At 47.4% G+C, this 6,271-nt stretch overlaps 1 long non-coding RNA gene across 1 annotated transcript; it reads left to right on the top strand.

Annotated features, from left to right (window-relative positions):
* Nucleotides 1-2,251: 2,251 nt before the first annotated feature.
* LOC127061166 (uncharacterized) lies at nucleotides 2,252-4,281 on the top strand. The gene is made up of 2 exons (XR_007780626.1): nucleotides 2,252-2,420; nucleotides 3,991-4,281. It is a non-coding gene; the product is annotated as an uncharacterized LOC127061166 (long non-coding RNA).
* Nucleotides 4,282-6,271: the final 1,990 nt, after the last annotated feature.

Raw genomic sequence — 6,271 nt, 5'->3', positions numbered from 1 at the left:
TGCATCCAAAAGTTTATATTGCCATGTGTCCTCAGTTTTCCACGTGACAGCTGCCCTCCTGGATTTCTTGCCTGCGTCTGTGAATACTGTAATCCCATTTGGAATTGGCTGCTCCTGGTGTAAAGGTCGAGTAATCCATTGCCATTCTCCTAACCATTGTAGCTGTTTTGGAAAAAGTGGTCCAGTAAGAATCCATGCATTTGAGTCCAGCAAAGCTTCCTGCAGCTCCTCAGAGTTCAATATAAACCAGTCTAAGTCTTTGTTTTTTATTGGCAGATGTATAGTCACTGGCGATGTTCCTGTGACTTCTAATATCCGTAGCCTGCCTTTCTTAATTAAGGCAGCAAGCTGATCCATCTTTGTGCTAATTGTTTTCCTTAACTGTAAGGGTGGAGACAACCATTCCAATACCCTGAGTTCCCCCGTTTTCTTTTCAAATTGGGTAAGTGCCCCTAACAAATGTTTCGATGAGTGCCAAATTGTGAGAGTCAGGGGAACATCTGGCAAACGACGCTGCACAAACCCTTCTGTGACACAGCGCAGAATGTGGCTTAAGGTGACACGTTGCTCTGGTGTAACTGTAACAACAGCTGCGGGGTCTGTGCCTTTCAGCAGCGGCCGAAGGGATTCTAAAAGCGTGTTTGGTATCCCCACAATAGGTTTTAGCCACTGTAAATCCCCTAAAAGTTTTTGTGCATCACGAAGATTTTTTATCTCCAGCTGTAATTCCAGTTTCTGTGGCTTTATTAGGCTTTGAGTAATAGTCCAGCCTAAATACTTCCATGGAGATGGTTTTTGCACCTTTTCTGGGATTATTAAGGATGCTTGCTTTAAGGTAGCCTCAATGTACTGAATCTGATCATCTCTAAAGGGGTGTGGTTGAGCAAACAAAATATCATCCATATAATGGTAAATAATTGTGTCGGGCCAGGCAACTCGTAATGGCTGTAGTGCTGCATCAACGTATAGCTGACATAACATAGGAGAGTTGCACTGCCCTGTGGTAACGTAACCCATTCGAACCTCTTATCAGGTTCACCTCTGTTAATGGCTGGTAAGGTAAATGCAAACCGTTTGGTATCCTGAGGGTGTAACAAAATTGTGAAGAAGCAATCCTTTAAATCAATAATTAGCAAGCACCAGTCCTGTGGCAACATGGACAGATTAGGTAATCCTGGCTGCAACGCTCCCATAGGTTCCATTTGAGCATTTACAGCCCTTAAATCATGCAGTAAGCGATACTTGCCCGATTTCTTCTTGGTGACAAAAATTGGTGTATTCCATGGACTGGTAGACAATTTAAGATGCCCCTGTTGATACTGTTCATTCACCAATTGGTGTGCCTGGTATAAGCTTTCCCCTTTTAATGGCCATTGCTTCACCGTTACTGGGTTATTAGTAGTCCAGGTAAGCGGAATGGGGAAAGTCCAAGCAATGGCAGTTACCCCAAAGGGTGCTCATTGGACAACACCACCCCCAGTTGGGCTAAAACATCCCTTCCAATCAGACACTGCACTGTTGGAGGGAAAGGGACCACCGACAAAACTGTAGATAGTCCTTGTCCATCCACCTGAATCCAAACCTGAGGTGTTTTCTTTGCCAAGGTAAAACCTCCCACTCCTGTGACTGTATCCGCTGTGGCAAAAAGAGGCCAGTGCTTCGGCCAGTATTGAGGTGATACAATACTGGTATCTGCTCCTGTATCCAACAGTCCTTGCACAACCTTTTCCTCTCCAGCGTATGTGATTGTAATTTATGTTTTTGGTTGGTCCCTTAAATCCATGGTAAGCAGTGTTAGTCCAGATGACCCAAATCCCTGGTTCCCCCTAGGTGAATCCTGTTGTGGAGTTATTCCCTCAGTTATTTGCAGTAGGGGTACCAGCTGAGCAATCCGCTGTCCTTTTGGGATTTTAAGTGGTGGAAATAAGGTACAGGCCATAATTTGAATTTCCCCAACAAAGTCAGCATCAATAACACCTGGCAATACAAACAGTCCTGCCAGTGAGGCTGAAGAGCGTCCAATTAATAAAGCACCATAAGCTTTTCCATGAATTTGAATAGGTCCTTTTGTGCCTGTTGGAACTTTAATGGGGCGCGTTGTCATCAGGGTTACCTCTACGTTGGCTGTTAAATCAAGCCCCAGGCTCCCTGCTGTGGTGGGTTGCAATCTGCAGATGATGCTGTTGCTGCAGTGGCTACTTGTTTCTGGGCGCGGTCGCTGTTGTTCGCGCTCCGCGGGAGGTTTCCCGACCTCCGGCGACAGGCGGAAGAGTTATGTGTCCCAGACTGACATTGCTGACACCACACTCCAATAACCCGACAGGCTCGTCTCAGGTGACCGCTCCTTCCACATCGATAGCAGCGCATGGATGATCCTGGACGATCGGCAGAGGTGGTGCCTGGTGCCGGAGCCCGAAGAGGTGCAAGAGCTGCTAACACCTGAGCTTGAGATGATTCTGCCTGCTTTTGTAACCTTATTTCTATTTGCTCTATAGCTTTTACTATAAATGCTTCTGTGCCTACCGGCTGACTAGCCATTCTGTCTAAAGCTTCTTCAATGGACCAATTTGCTCCTAAAGTAACTAACACTCTCTTTGTAGCATCTGAAGCGTTCTGCAGGGCACATTGCTTTAACATTGCCCCTTTCATGTAATCTGGAACCCCAGCACGATCTATCGCAGCTGCACACCTATCAATAAATGACCCAAAGGATTCCTCTCTCCCCTGTTTTATTCCAATATATGCTGGTACACCAGAAGTATCCTGTACTTTGTCCATAGCAGCTCTAACCAACCTCATAGCTTCCCGTATCTTATCTGGACCCAGTATTAGCTGTGCCTCCGTCCGTAGATACGGACCTGTCCCTAATAACTCATCCATAGTCACTCCGTGGAGTGGATCTCCTGGTTGCCTTTGAATCAAGAGTGACTGGTTTACTTGTGCCTGCCAATGAGCATTAAATAGTAGCTGCTGATGTTGTGTAAGCATCAGCTTCACAAGCCCTCTCAAATCATTTGGTATTAGCAGCTGGGTATTAAACAGTAGTCCAGCATCTGTTTCACTGGCTCGCTCTTAAACCCATACTGACTGACAGTCTGCCTCAGCTGTGTTAGAAGCTTCCAATCTAAGGGTGAATAGCCAGCATCAGTCCGGATGTGCTGCCCTTGATTATCATATACCAGTAGATTGTAAACTACTGGATAAGCCATTGAGTTTGCAGCCTCGATCATGTCCTCATCCCCCAGTGTTAACCCTTCTCGGGCCACCTTACTCCAAGCCTCCCTCCTTTGCTTCGCCATCTCCTCCCACAGGTTGCTCTGCGCCTTAGGGACAGGATCAGGCTCCAGCTCTTTTAGAGGTGGAGGTGAAGGGGGTTCTGGCCACACGACCGCTTTCCTCTGGCTGCTTAAGTCAGGCTTTTCCGGCTCTGTCTGACTACTACCTTCACATCTTTCTGGCTCTGTCTGACTACTACCTTCACGCCTTTCTGGCTCTGTCTGGCTACTACCTTCACACTTTTCTGGCTCTGTCTGGCTGCTACCTTCACGCCTTTCTGGCTCTGTCCGGCTATTACCTTCCTCAGGGGGGGCAGATGGCGTTACAGGAATCGACACCCGACTTATTCCTGGGGCTAACGGCTCATCCTCCCCTCCGTATCCTAGATTTTTCCTGTCAGCCTCAATCGCCTTTTCTGCTGCCTTTTTCTCTGTTACTTGCTGTAGCAAGAAGTTATAAATAACACGCCAAGCCTTTGCTAACTTTTTCAAGGTCTTATCATCGTCTAAAACACCATCCCACAATAAATCTCCTAACTTGTTCCATTCAGTTAGCTCATGCACTGTGTGGGGGTTAACAAAGCAACCTTTTGAATATCCCCATGCTAGTAATCCTGGGAGCTCTTTTTTAAGATCTACTCCCTTTAACCCTTTCTTTTCTAAGGCATTTGTAAATAAATCATATGTCACTTGCCTCTCCATTGTTGTTCGTCAGCGCTGTTGCAGCTTTTCAGGCTCCGGTGGCACGGATGGCCCAAAGAACCTCTATGCCTTTGGGGACGCCTCTCCTTGCTTTGTTGGACGCCGTCCCCGCTGCTAAAGGACCCAACGCTACTTCACCGACCGTGGCACGTCCTCCCGTGTCTTCTTTTATTCAAGACACAGGGACCACGTTGGGCAGTCACCATTTGTCAGATGAAGGGAGACTCGGACACCAGATGGTTCACCAGCAAAACTCGTTTATTGATCATATAGTTCTGGTTAAATACATTCCATAATGACCTCATGAATATTGCAAAAGCCAAGCTCATTATTGGTTAGTTCCTAGGTCAGCTCCTCCTAAATTGGCATTCCTTAGTTTGTCTTGCTATCTTTTGCAGTTAGCTGGCTACGTGCAGATTCTCCTTTCTCGTCCTACTTTTTCGCTCTATTTGCTACTTCTCGCAGAGTTCCCACTTCTCAAGGATTTCCTGCCTCTGAGGGCCTTTGTCTCACACAATGTCCATTCATAATAAATCTATCTGGCTGTGCCCTCTTTCTAACAGCCAGGTCTGAACTACACTCTCCACAATTGTTATTTGTAATTGTTATTCTGCAATTGTTGGTTAGACCTCAATAAAAGCAACACATGATGTGGTTAATGTGGCAGAGAACCAAAGAAACTTGGGCTGGACCATGATTTTTTCATGGGGACTCTTGGAAAACCATTTTTAACTTTTAAATATTTAATTTTAAAAGAATTAAATTAGCTCTGTTTTCTTTGTTATCAGTTTTCTCTTTGCTGCAGTTCCTGGGGGAAGTCCCTGAAATCCCATCACAAGTACCAAATCCAGCCCTGCTGCCTTGGGGATCCTTTAACTGAGGCAGCAAAACCAAAACATTTCCTCAACAAAAAGGTGTCAGTGGCAGCTCTGCTTGGCTTTAGGAGCTTCATTTCCCTTCCCTTCAGAGGTGGATCCATCTCCATCCAGGGGTTTTTTGGGAAAGGTGAGGGGGTTCCTGGCACACCTGTGCTGGAACCTTTGAGCTCCATCTGCTCACCTGGTCAGAGCTAATTAAAAATCAGATCCACTGAAGTGTCTGAAGGAGTGATTCTGCTGCAGCCCTGGAGCTAAAACACACCCAGGAAATCTCCTGCCTGGACAGATCAACAGGCTGGGGCACCTTGGCAGTTTGGGGCACTTTGGGGACACATTGAGAGTCCCTTGTAGCTTGGATGAGATATACTATATACTATACTACATACTATATTTAGGTATTATTTCTATTCTGTTGTTTTGTACCCTATATATTTGTATTATATATACACAGAAATACATTATTTATGCACTTTCAGCATTGAGGCTGTGACTGTATCAGTGGGATACAATCCCAACTGCCCTTCACACAGCCCAGAGCCCCCCAGCTGGGGCTGCCACATCCCTGCTGTGCTGGCTGGGCTCTTTCCCCTGGAAAATCTCTTCTTTCCCCCAGAAAATCTCTTCTTTCCCCTGGAAAATCTCTTCTTTACCCTGGAAAATTTCTTTTTTTCCCCTGGAAAAGCTCTTCCTTCCCTGCCTGTCACCCCCACTGTGTCTGGACTTGTTTATAAAAGCAGGAGTGTTCACCTCATCTCACTTCTGCTGAGTTCCTTCACTGAGTCACAGTGAATTTTTCACTCTTTCCCAGCCAAATGCCCTTTTTTGGGTGTTGGGGTTTTCACAGGGTCCTTGGAGGCCTCCTGGAGGCTCCTTCCCTTCCCTTCCCTTCCCTTCCCTTCCCTTCCCTTCCCTTCCCTTCCCGTCCCTTCCCTTCCCTGCCCTTCCCTTCCCTTCCCTTCCCGCCCTTCCCTTCCCTTCCCTCCCTTCCCTTCCCTTCCCTTCCCTTCCCTTCCCTTCCCTTCCCTTCCTTCCTTCCCTTCCCTTCCCTTCCTCCCTTCCCTTCCCTTCCCTTCCCTTCCCTTCCCTTCCGTCCCTTCCCTTTCCCTTCCCTTCCCTTCCCTTCCCTTCCCTTCCCTTCCCTTCCCTCCCTTCCCCCCTCCCTTCCCTTCCCTTCCCTTCCCTCCTTCCCTTCCCTTCCCGTCCCTTCCTTCCCTTCCCTTCCCTTCCCTCCCCTTCCCTTCCCAAACCTTCCCAACACCTTCCCAACCTTCCAAACCTTCCCAACCTTCCCTTCCCAAACCTTCCCTTCCCAAACCTTCCCAACCTTCCCAAACCTTCCCAAACCTTCCCAACCCTTCCCTTCCCTTCCCTTCCTTCTCCCTTTCCCTTCCCTTCCCTTTCTCACAGGGAAGGTTC

This window comes from Serinus canaria, unplaced genomic scaffold, assembly GCF_022539315.1.
Source record: "Serinus canaria isolate serCan28SL12 unplaced genomic scaffold, serCan2020 HiC_scaffold_155, whole genome shotgun sequence".
NCBI classification, from domain to species: domain Eukaryota; kingdom Metazoa; phylum Chordata; class Aves; order Passeriformes; family Fringillidae; genus Serinus; species Serinus canaria.
This window is presented reverse-complemented; position numbering and strand designations above follow the sequence as displayed.